Source organism: Arvicola amphibius, chromosome 12, assembly GCF_903992535.2.
Source record: "Arvicola amphibius chromosome 12, mArvAmp1.2, whole genome shotgun sequence".
Taxonomy (NCBI): domain Eukaryota; kingdom Metazoa; phylum Chordata; class Mammalia; order Rodentia; family Cricetidae; genus Arvicola; species Arvicola amphibius.
Genome location: NC_052058.2, coordinates 58,239,194 through 58,252,233, shown reverse-complemented (window position 1 = coordinate 58,252,233; position 13,040 = coordinate 58,239,194). Strand labels below are relative to the sequence as shown.

The window sequence follows — 13,040 nt, the reverse complement described above, 5'->3', positions numbered from 1 at the left end:
TGATTACATCCCTGAATTTTTACCTGCTGGGATCTGTCTGAGGTTTGCTCTGAAGTATCCCAAAGCCATCCTGGTTTGCTAATCATTCCGAGAGCAGCATGCTCCCACTAGAGAGTAACATGGGCTTCGGCCTGAACCCCTACCCAGCCCCAGGATAAGAATGATTGATTGTGGAAGCCGAGCGGTTGACCACCAGTGCTAATACCACCATCAACCCATTGCTCAGACACCTGAACATCCCAGAGCCTCTACGGCTCATCTCATGCACATTCCTTTAGAGCTCACATTGTCTACTAGCTTCTCACCAGAGAGGCTCAGCCTGAAGAAAATTACAAGGAGTAAAGATTCCGGGAAAGGAGAAGTTGTGTATTTGCTCCATTTTCAACAACAAAAAAAGGAGCTCTCAGCTCTTTGTTTCGAGCACATCTACTGTTGATTTTCTGTGACTAAACACATAGCACTCTCAACAGAGCTGTAAGCAAGACTCAAGATGTCTTAGCAACATCCAGCTCAGCTGTGATATTATTGTTACCACAAACTAACACATTAGAGCCTGTTTCTAGATTCATGTTTGGGTTCAAAGTGCAGGTTAGACTGAAGACTCCTGCAGGGTGGACATCTAGGTCCCTGAAGGCTGAGACGGCTGACTTCACCCTCTGAGATTCCTTCCCCCTCACGCTCCTTCAGGACTTGAAATGGACGCTGTATATTGTCCTTGGTAATTAAAGACCTGGATACAATAAACATTGGCTGAATTTTTTTTTCCGTGGCAAAGATAAAACTTCTCTTGTCTTCAAAAGTGTTTCTATAGAAAAAAAATGTGGAAGATCTTGCTCAGTTTCTCTAAAAAAGAGATTGCTGGCCACTCTTCCCTGTCTGGTCTGTGAGCTCCATTAATCCTCTCTGTTTCTGACATACTTCTGGCTCCTTGATGGAGCTCCTGTCACACTCTACTGAGACTCTCAAGTCGGCCATATTTTGATGATGCATTATTTGAGTCATAATTGCTAAGGTCTTTCCAGGCCTAGAACATCCAGTTAACATGGCTGGCACTATTTACCTAGTAGGTAAATGTAGCCCATGATAGCATTACGACTGTGATTCAAACACATAAGACAGAACGTTTTTAGCCATTCTCTTGCATGTACAATCTATTCCCTGCTCAACTGTCTGAAAACATTTGTATTGTTCTTATTGTGTCCCACCCCACCCACATCTCTTGTCCACAGTTCCATGTGCCTAGCTCTTCGGTGTCTCTAGGTCTTCAGGGACTTTGAGAAAGTACCTTGTCATGAAGTTCACATTTCCATTCAACATGGTTCTGCAAAAAGTCCTCAGCTTCTATTCTCTTCTAAATCTGATACCAATCAGACCTCAAGTTAATATTTTTTGTTGTATAAAAAAACTCCAGATTAAGTAAATACTCTGATTTTTCTTCACTGAAGGAAATTCTTTCTCCTGTATAAACACAAGCTCCAAATCCTTTGTTCTGTTTTGCAATCCTGTTTCTCCTTGTACCGCCAAGCTCTGATCAAGATCAAGAATATTTTCCGTCTTGTTCCTAGTGCCACAACCTGCCACATAATCACTCGGTAGTTCTTTGAAATCTCCCACCGTTCATTGAAATTCTACTGACTGTCCACTATAAAACCACCAACTCCCCTGCTGTAGGAGTAAGGGAAATGGAGGATTACAGTTTATGACAGGGAATAAATAGGTCCATGATCTGAAGGGATTCCAGCAAGAGTTTCCCAGTGAATGTTCTTGTTTTAACAAATGAAAACATGGGTTCAGATCATGTTGAAGGTGAGAAAAGACACGCAAATAACAAGGGTCCCGGGAGGCAGGCTCTGGCAAATGTCCTTCAAAGCCCCAGTCAAATGGAAAGAGACAATGACCGGGCAGCTGAGGCAGCATGCGCAGCAGCTCTTTGGCTCATCTGTCTTTGCTCACTATTCACAGCCTTAGGGGTTCCCCTACTGTGGAAGAACAGGCTCGCATACAGTATCTTCAACAGCAGGAGAGGATAAATAAACACTGGTGAAGTTTACAAATTCAGGACACTTGAAAAAAAACGTGCGATAAATACACTCATCAGACTCGGGGCTCTGGCTGAACACAAGGAACAAAAACAGCGAGTGTTTATCAGAGTGGAGGGTCATCTTTCTGTTAGGACAGTGGCAGGGAAGGGGATCTGCAAACTGAGAGGTCCAGGGGCACCAATACCCACCTGGATGATGGGATGGGCATCATTCTTGGGCGTCCTGAAGGAATTAGGACCTTACCACATTTTTATTGAAATCTTCGGTAAATCCAAGAACGATGTGGATTTTATAAGTTTGGGGTTTGACTACATTGCAAGTATGTAGCTACTGCTTCTTCCTTGATGAGATGACTAAATTGGCATTATGGACAGGTGTAGTCTAAGTTGGAATCATGAATCATAAAATGCCGGCACCAAATGAAACCCAAGAAATTATCTAATCCATCCCTCTCATTTTGCAGATGAGGTAAGGACCTAGAAGAACTATGCAATTTGCCCAAAATAACGATGAAAATTTGAGATTTCAGGACAGAGCTGGAGGCCAAGACACCGAATTCCACTCCATTCTTCAATGCAAAAGGCAATGTACGTGCGGTGCAAGAGGAAAAACAAGAAAGTATCCACAAGGAGAATAGACTGCTACCCAGGGAAATTATTCATGGGAAATGTTTATCATGCTAGCTGTGATAAAAAAAAATTATAAGGAGGGTCTGTGAACAAGAATCAATGTGTCGTATACCATTCCTGCCAAGATGACCATTATAAAATGAGGCCGTATTCATCTTGAGCAGCTGTTTAGTTCAGGTATTCTGTACTTTCTTTTTCAGTTGTCTTCCTAGGCATCTCCGGTTATTTTATCTTTATTATTATCACCTCCATCTTCCATCTTTTCCCAGGAAGCACATGAACACATTTCTCTTTAATTTTAAGGGACACATTAAAATTGATGTGTCATAGGAAATACATCTCACATTTTACTTCCTGTGTTAGGACTTGACCAATAATATCATTTCATATTGACCTATCCCTTTCAAAATCCCCATGCATATGTTAATATTTTATCAAATACTATGTGGAAATTATGGTCCAGTTCTTTCCAGGTAGATATTTTCTTGTTGTTGTGCACTCACTCATTACTGTGGAAGAGATAGAGGAAGCACAGATGAGCTGGCAATAAAGGTTGGGTGAGTTAGACCTACCTATACCAGCATGCAGAAGCAGGACTGAGAGAATTGGAACCCTGGTATCTAAAAGACTTGGTGATACCTGAATTGTGACGATACCTTTTAATAATGCAAAGAAACTAATTAGGTCAGGGATGTCTTTGTTTCCGGATAATTTTAAATACAAAAGGAAAAATCAGCCTTTTGTAGTATGTCTTCTTCAGATCTAGACACAGGGAAAACCTTGGGGTATGGTTCCTTTGTACATGCAGAGCTCAGTCCTTCATTTTCATCTCTTAAGTGAAAAGCAACCTTGAGATGAACGAGTGATTTAAATAATTGGGAACACATACAAGACAGAAACGCTAAAGAGTGGTGCTTTCATTGGATCAAAGTGTTAAAACAGAGTAGAAATGCATCATAAGGAAAAGAAGCCAGAAACCCCTGCAAGATAAATTGTGCATCCATACATGGCATAATAATAATAATAATAATAATAATAATAATAATAATAATGATGATGATGATGATGATAGTGCTCACCCTGGCTGTAGTATAAAGTTTACTCTGCATTCTGCATGAGACGGCTGCCATTGCACTGGAGGTAAGGTGAAGAGAGCAGAAAATGGTTCTCTCAAGCGTCAAGACCCGGAAGCTGTAGCAATCCCTACTCACTAAGACCTTGCACCCCCCCCATGCAGTCTTTGACCTTCTGCTGTGCTGTGTCCAGTAGAAGAAACCTCTGAGGTCCCAGATCAATGGTCAGCCCCATGTAATTTAAAAATACAGTAAAAATATATTTTAGGAAGAAACTCGCTATAAAATTGTGTTCCCTATGCCTGAGTCACATCAATTTGGGAAAAAATCTGATGCAAGAAGATAAAATGCCAACTTCAGTAGCAGCAACCAGCCACCACATCAAAGCTTGTCATCTGTCTCTGGGCTGAAATCATGGCAGGCAAGCGGATCTGAAGTGCAGACCGCTGATCGCTTTATGGGCATTGAAGAATGTTTTCAAAGCAATTTATATTGCACAACAGCTACTTACTTTAATGGGATTTGTGTGGTTCGGGCCCTGTAACCTTTAGAAAATTGAGAGGAAGTATAATTGCAAAAGCCACTAAAAACTGTTTTGCCTTGATTGCCAGGCCTAGGAAAAGCAGTGAACTGTGGTGTTCATTTGCGTGTCTTTGGGTACACTTAGCTTTTGCTGAAATCAGGACAGCATCCTTCTAACATGAGCCCTGATAGGTGGCTCGGGTACCACTTCACTGGAGACACTCGCAATTCCAATGGAGCTTCATCATTCCAACAACCAAAGCCAGTGTTAGCAGCGTGCCCACCCTTTCTCAACAACGTGGTCCCTGCCTGGTCCTTCACCATTGGATCTCATCCACTGGGCAGAGAGACGAGGTCTCTGATAATACAAATATGCAACTATTCAGTCATTGGAGGTGAGTGATCACCTTGGACCTGCCAGGTGCGTATTGTCTGGTGAAATTAGACACGTGTACTCTTTCCTTCAGCATCATCACGTTGGCATGCCTTTAGTTTGTTTTTAGTTAGGCATCAGTCTAAGTCTTAAAATATATATTAAGACACGCAAAATGTGATGATTCTTTCAAGAAAAAAAAGGACTTAAAATATTCTAAAGATATAGGGAAAGGGGACCGGAGGGATGGCTCTGCGGTTAACAGCATACACTCTTTCCGCACAGGGCCAGAGTTCCCAGCGCCCCGCGTCACAACCACCCATAACGTGAGCTCCAGGGAATCTGATGCCCTTTTCTGGCCTCCACATGTCCACAGGCACCAGCACTCACAATCACAGACACACATGCACATAAACACGCACACACACACACACACACACACACACACACACACACACACATTTAGTCTTTTAAGAAATTTATTTTTAATGGTGCTTACTGAAAGGGGGAGCCTGTGATTCTGTGTCCAACCTCAAACGGTAGCTTTCTCATTACAGCCAACCTTCCTGGGAAACAGAAAGCACTGAGAACTCAGAAGAGGTACCTTCACGGGGTTGATATTGCTTTAAAACTCTCAGCTTCCTCTACATCCTTTCGGCTCTGTGAGGCAAATGTATTTCCACAGTGCTGAAAATGTTAACACAGTCCACATCACTTGTACGTGTCTCTTAAGGCTTTTCTGATCAGAACTCCTAAGGGAATGCAGTACAAACAAAACTTCCTACAGAGTCCCATATCAGAACTCTAACATTTTCTGGGGCTGTGTAGAATATGTATAAGGTTCTAGATTTAATCTCCAGAACCACCAAATAGCAGCACTACTACTACTAATAATAACAATAATACACTCTAGTTATTGGATCGAGTACCTACTCTTTGATAGAGACATAAAGATCTGGCTTTAGATACGTCCACTGCCCTCAGTTTCCAAATCTTCGATCAGATTCACCTAACTGCAATGGAGGGGATTCAGTGAACAGAGCAGGAAGCTGTTTCCCAGCAACCCAACCCATCATTAGCTGTGACCTTGGGCTGTGAGCTTCACTTCTCTACAAACCTGTTTTTAAAACAACAAAATAAAGAGGGAGACTAACTTCCGGAGGCCTTCAGGGACGCAGTCTGGGCAGCCAGGGGGGCAAAGGGAAAGCATTTCTAAGTGGTTAGAAGGCTGCTCTTATAGGTTTGACTTCTCCTTAGAAATGAACTAGTCACTAGTTGGGCCTTTGCCTTTGTGCTGATCCCTTTGCCTACAGATCCCATTGGTAGTGAGCCACCCTTTCACAGAATAGCTACAGGGAAAGTTTCAAGACCCTTAAGATACAGCTCGGTCAAGTTGGGTGAGCCTGTGAATGAGACTGGAAGCTAACAAGACTTATTCATAAAAACTTTAAAACTCAGCAGGAACAAAGACATGGTGGCAGACCCAGCCAAACATAGGGAGGTCCACAGACACTCCACTGGGGTCATTCTTCTGCTTCTTACTGAGCCAGGTTTTTATTTCTTTTCTAAATTTTGCTTTGGAAAATAAATATTCAAATATCAAGCAGATGCCAGCACTCAAATCGGTAAGGAACTCGTAACTTTTATAAGCAACCTTACCAGAAATTAGTATTTTCAAAACACAGGAAAAAGAAGAAGGCCAAAGGCTAAACCCAGGCTATGAAAATTCAATTATTCCCAGCTCATTTGCTTTGTGTTAGCTAATGTGGTTGCCACATGTATAAAAACTAAAAGTCACATTACTCAATATTTATTCAGTGAGTACTTTTTCTTTTCTTTCTTTTTTTTTTCTTCTTCTTTTTTTATGTCTGAGCATTTTGGGAAATTCCAAAAGATTTTTTTAAAGAAAGGAAAGAAAGAAACCACCACGGGAGGCAAAATTCTAAGGAAAGAGTAAATTCTGGATCAGATTTTAGAGGGTTTCTAAACCCTGGATATTGCAGGTGTGTGGTCGCCTGAAGTGACCTGCTCCCTCCATAGGCAGCTCTGGGTGAGGTAAGTGTTGCTGTTGCTGCTGCTGCTGCTACTTCTGCTGCTGCTGCTGCTGCTGCTGCTGCCTGGTGACATCCTTCCTCTGCAAAGACTGTTTCCACTTTCTAAAGGCCTTGACATCCGTCATGACATTGCCGGTAGGAACTGGCAATATCATGAGGATCCCACATGCTCCGGGTCATTTTTAAGATGATTCTTTTATTTGTCACATTTTTAAACTGTTACTTTAGAATCTGGTGAAACAGGCTTCGGAAAAACACTCTGGGAGTAGACTGCAATGATAAGATGCCCGTAGTTAATGGGTGAACTCGGCTCTTGGAAGGACAGGGCTAATGAAATGGAGGGGGCTCTTCTCCTTGGATTAAAAGGTGTGTGAGCTCTTAGAGGAGACTGTGACTTCTACTGCCTTACATGCTTTTACTTTAGGTTGAAAGGACAAGATGCTTCTAGCAGAGAGGTCATAGAGAACAAAGAGCTAGGTGTCCCTCACAGTGAAACACGGCCAAGGGCATCTTAGTCTTTGCCAGTAAACAAGGAAGTCTGAAGAGATTACTTCCTTCCGGGTGGTTACTCTGGTCTTGGGTTCCAAAATAATCAGCCGACAGGAGGATGCCAATGTGCCCAACGCAAGGAGTCTGACATTTAAAAATAGTGCAGTAAAGGAAAGGAAAAATTCTCCCTAGAGAACGAGACAAGGGAAAGGATGGTGGCTCACAGATGAGAATTTTTATTTTTGCAGGAGTGGTGAGTGGATACTATTCCATAATGTCCCTGGACTTCAATAGCTTCATATGCAAACTCGGCTGCTGTCTCAGCCAGTTCAGCTGCCGTCATCAAATACCGTAGACTGTGAGCTACAGAACAGAGATGCAGCTCTCGTGGCCTGAAAACTGGGGAGCTCTAGAGCCTGAGTGTGGGCCTACCCAGGTCCTTAAAAATAACAGAGTGGGGAGTGTTTTCCTGGGGTAACCAGGATCAGACTCTATCTTGAGGACTCCACCCTCATGACTTCATCTGAACCTAATTACTTCGCCAAGCCCTTCCAACAGGTCGCACTGAATATTGTAGCTACAATACCCTAACTGGTGGTGGGGTGGAGGTGAGCATTTACTCCATGAGAATTGCTTTGACACAGAGAATTCCTGGGCTTTCAGAGGAGCCCAATTACACCAACTAGTTACATACCATTGCCTTTTGCTTTAAAGCATATTGTGTCTTAGTAATTATTATAAGTAATTCTGGAAATGAGTACGGGAGAATTGGATTCTAATTCAAGGGGTTACTGGCCAAGTCTGCATCAGCCTGCAGTGCCAGCACTGTCTCTCTGTGGCATCGTGGGGCTGTTTGTATATTTCAAGGACCTAACCATACAGAAAGCATTCAGTAGTTGTTTGTTTTAGATAATAACTAAATTATGCTCTTTTGATGGCCATGTGTTCCTTTTTTTCTTTCTTTTTAAAGAAAATCATTGCCTGGATTACAAATTATATGAAGGCTGCACTGTAATTAGCATCCTGGGGAAACCATGGGTGATTGACAAAAACCCAATTGCCCAAAAGAATCTTATAGGGATAAATCTCCAGATTGAAAATGATATGAGCCAGGCAGTGTGGCATACACCTTTAATCCCAGCACTCGGGAGGCAGAGGCAGGCAGATCTCTTTGAGTTTGGGCCAGCCTGGTCTACAAGAGCTAGTTCCAGGACGGGCTCCAAAGGAACACAGAGAAGCCCTCTCTCGACAAACCAAAAGAAAAAAGAAAATGTGATACAAATGTTATTTAGAAATAACTCATGTTTAATGACTGTCTAGACCAGGAAGAAATCTAGCAGTCAGTTACCCTGTCCTCTAGCTGAACCAACAGGAAGTGGTGCTAACTATATAGCACTTGCCTTTCTTCCGTCTTTGACCTCCTCTCCGTGAGTTAGGGCATTCTCCTTACTGCAAACACTGTTTTTATCCACAGCTGGAGAGCAATTCTGAAATTACTGACTCTGACTTCAGTCAGAACCAATCATGATCTTCACATCCTCTTACTATCACCCCAAGTATCTACCAGTTTTCTGTTGCCAATCCGGAGAGCGGGCTCTCTGGATACAGAGAAGTGAGACACACACTCTGCTCTCAGCCGATTTGATGCTGCTTTGAGAAGCAAAGTTGCAAGAACGTGAATGGAAATGTAGAAGCAGAGAAAATATATGCATTAGACTCAGTGGCCACCAGAGCCAACAAAGGCAAAGGAGGAGGGCTGGGATCCCAGGTGTGTGCTGGGGTGGAGACACATTCTGAGTGGGCTTCCTTCTCTCACATTGGAAGATCGGCATCCTTCCTCAGTTTCAGTATTGTTTTGGCTCCATTTTAGCCCACTTAGTAACCTGTGTGAACTCCTATGGCTATCTGAAATGTCTTATGTCTCTTGCTGACACCGTAGACTGTTAGATCTTGAAAGCAGGCACTTTGTCTGACTTGCTCAGTGTGATACTCTTGCATTCAGTAATGGTACCCAGCAAGTTTAAGAACTTTCCTTGGAATAGTGAAAGGAATAAACTAAACTAAATAATAAATAATAAACTAAACTGCTTAGGGAAAATGCCTTGCATGACCTAGCCAGTTCACACTTAGCTCTGAGCCTGTCAACTCTTTCAGACATTGGTTTATATTTAAAAAAAAAAAAAAAAAAAAAAAAAAAAAAAAAAAAAAAAAAAAAAACACCTTTGCACACAAATTTTTGAATGACTAAGGTTTCCTGTAGTCTCGATGACACCACAGCCCCAGTAGCCTTTAATAAATGTTAGTCCCTGATAAGGGCAGCACATATGGAATTATTGGCTGGTTTGGTCTTGTGAAGGCGAAGGAAATCTTGAAAGAGGGCTCAGTTCAACTATGCCTGGGCTCCGAAAGACATGGGTACTTCAGATTGCTTTTCTTTTACTCAGTTGTCTCCAGGCACTGTGTTTGTTGCTCCCTTTCCCTGGCAAGAAAGCTTGGGTGAAAGCCTGGCTAATTCGCTCTCTAACATACAGGAACATGACTGCCTGTCAACCACACCTAACCTTAATTATATGACGATTTCGTGCCCAGGGAGTTGTGTTTTAACTAGCAAGGAAGTTGAAGCGTTGAGGTCAGATGAAAAAAAAAAAAAAAAAAAAAAAAAAGTCAAATTTGGGCAAACTTCATGTGGGATAATCTTATTCCACTGAGTCATGCGCCCTGGTTTTAAGTATCCTCGAGAAGTCCTTGTTAGTCGGTGGTGCTGTCTGCCTGGAGTGGAGATGTGAGTGACCTGTGTGTCACTCCTCTGACTCACGTCATGACCACGCTTCCACACCCCAGCCTACGAACATGAACACTGGTGGGAGGAAGTCATGCTGTCCCCGTTCACAGCAGGAAGAAGCCAGGGTGGAAGACAGCCGTAATAAAAGGCTTTGTTTATTGAAAAGAAAATGGTAAGCAGAAGAGGGTGACAGTATATCAGTGGCCACTGGGTCACTCCCTCAGCATCGGTTTCCAGTGTGCCTCCCATGCCAGGCATTCTCCTTTCTGTAGCCACGGGTCACTTCTCAGCTTTGGTATCCCTTTAAAACTTTCTGATTTTCCAGTTACTTTTAAGGAAGGCTATTCTCCCCTCCCCCATTTAGATTTTTGAGACAGGGTCCGTCCATCCAGCTCTGACTGTCCTGGAACTCCACTCTGTAGATCAACCTGGCCTAGAACTCACAGAGATCCATCTGCCTCTGTCTCCTGAGTGTTGGGGATAAAGGGGTGTGCTTCCACTGCCCAGATGAGGAAGGACTTTTTTAAATTACGTGTTGTGTTTGAATGCATGTACCTGCAGAGTTCAGGGGTGTCAGAATTCCCCCTTGGGACTAGATTTATAGACTGTGGTGAGCTCTCCAATGTGCATGTTGAACTTGGGTTCCCTGCAAGAACAATAAGATATCGTAAACACTGAGCACCTCCGTAGGTGATCTAAGCCCAAATAGTCATCACTACACATGTAGACACATGAGCAACACAAAATGGACCCAGCAATATATGTGATGTGCATGTGAATGAGTGTGGGATGTGTGTGCACTCAGGAAATCCATAGCTGAACTAGTAACACCAATGCTATAAATACAAGAACTCAAAGCAGGTCCAATTGCCTGTGGAAAAAAAAAGCCCAGACTCTTGCACTGTGAAAGATTTACTTCTCTGGACTGTCTGCAGAGCCCACTAAAGCTGCTGAGGTCTATCATCGTTACCTGGTGGGATACTAACTATATCTGGTAACTCACTTTGACATATTAGTTGCTGGTGGGAGTTCCCAGGTAATGGCTCATATGTCACTGCCAGCTGGGCTTCACTTCAAAACAGAAGAAAATTTAAATAGATATTTCAGACATTTGAAATTTAAATAAAGCATGGCAGAGCCTGTAAGGTGCCAACTGGCACATTGCCCTGGTTGGCATGACCTAGCACCACATCAATGGGCTCTTAAATCTTTGTACAATTCACGCGTGGAAAAAATGAAAGGTAATGGAGACATTGAAGAAAATCACAAAGAGAAAAAAAAACCTCCATTAAAATCTGAGTGTTTATACATTGATATTGAGACAGTCCCACTAGGACCCAAACGATATATGCACCTTTGGAGACATTTGAGGTGTGTATTTCAAAGTTTTGAGCTAAGCCACTATGTAAGTTTTATGGGTCCCTCTAGAAAAAGAGGGTTTTTTTTTGTCAGAACTGGAAAAATAATGGCATAAAACATCCAGTCCAAACAGCATTGAGGTCTGTTAGTTAGATTTCTCTTCCAAGAGAATTCAACTTGAGTGTCTAATACTTAACATTAGAAAACTTTTGTTCACCGAATATGACCCATGTAGAGACCAACTGAGGAAACCCTGCTCATCATTTAAGTTGTTCCAGTGTGACTCTCAGGAAGGTGAGCTTCTCCAAGATTGTCACATGTGGGGGTGAGGAACATGAGCAACATGTATGTCACTGGCTTTCTGAGGGACACCCTGCTTATCAATATTCCCCAAAGAACCTGAGATAACTGAGAAGGAGAGTTTGCAGACAGCCCCAGACCATCACTGCAGTGACCCAGAGTCAGTAAATCAGCCACATCTTAGGCAGCCAGCTACACCTATGGATACAATGACTGTGTGGAATGTGTTTTTTTATGGTCTCCAGCCCAAAGCTAACCACAACCTCAAGATTTTTGAATCTCAGAAAAGCAAGTGGAGATCTACACCCCCACGCTCTATTCTTAGCATGGTTCGAACAGAATTCCACCAGCAAAGCATAACGGAATTGTGTTCTCAACTTCTGAGCATTTAACAGGTCAGGTTTCTGTAGGTCCTTTCTTCCAAAGACCATAAAACACCTCACATATGCTATTTCATTTATATTCCAAATGTTTCTGGTATAACAAAGAAGCACTTAGTACAATTTTAACCAAAAACGGATAATTTAACAAATTAAAACACAACTTAGAGAAGTCTCATCCATCTAATTAATTGCAGAAACAGCAGCACCTAGTAACATTTTGGAAAAAATAGCCAATCAGTAGGTTTTTTTTTTTTTTTATTTCTACCTTTAAATTAAAATTTGTCTGGGAACAGTGGTGGCACTGGAGAGATGGCTCAGCAGTTAAGAGCATTGTCTGCTCTTCCAGAGGACCCGGGTCCCATTCCTAGCACACACATGGTGACTCACAACTGCCTGTAACTCCAGCGCCAGGGAATCTGATGCCCTCTTCTGGCCTCTGTGGGCACTGCACACATGTGGCCAGAAATACACATGCAGACAAAAACATTCATACTACTACTATTAATAATAATAATAATAATAATAAATTTTCTTTTTCTGTTTCCAACCTCTAGGCTACATTAATTTTATTTTTCTTCCTTAACTCTGAGTTGGTATTTGATTCAAACAATTTATCACATTGTAGCAAATTTCTTATTAGTTGGAAGACAGGACCCTTAGAACCAGACTGAATCTGTCACTTACTTCAGCAAATGCAGCCTCCTTGAGCCCAAGTTCTTTAATTAACAAATGAAAAAAAAAACCACTGTAAATATTTCAAGGCTAATTTTGTGAGGTCCAGGTAAGTGTTCTAAAACCACATGTGCACACATACACACATTACAGGGCATACATGTGAGACATTATTACACATTCTATGAAGGCAGAGAATATTTTTGCCTTCTTATATGTTCTAAAGGATCTAACGTAATGTTGGCGGATATGATTTTCCAGGTAAGCACTTAAAATATATTTTAATGCTAAACAATTATTGACCGCTTGCTATTTGCTCACAGCCACCATTAATGTGATTTACATGCTCTTTATGTTTTTAT

The 13,040-nt window shown here is 42.1% G+C and overlaps 1 protein-coding gene across 2 annotated transcripts in view; it reads right to left on the bottom strand.

The window, feature by feature from the left end:
• The window catches only part of Prrx1 (paired related homeobox 1), a 61,957-nt gene that overhangs the window by 15,730 nt on the left and 33,187 nt on the right, over positions 1–13,040 (bottom strand). The gene's annotated exons all lie outside the window — the stretch shown is intronic.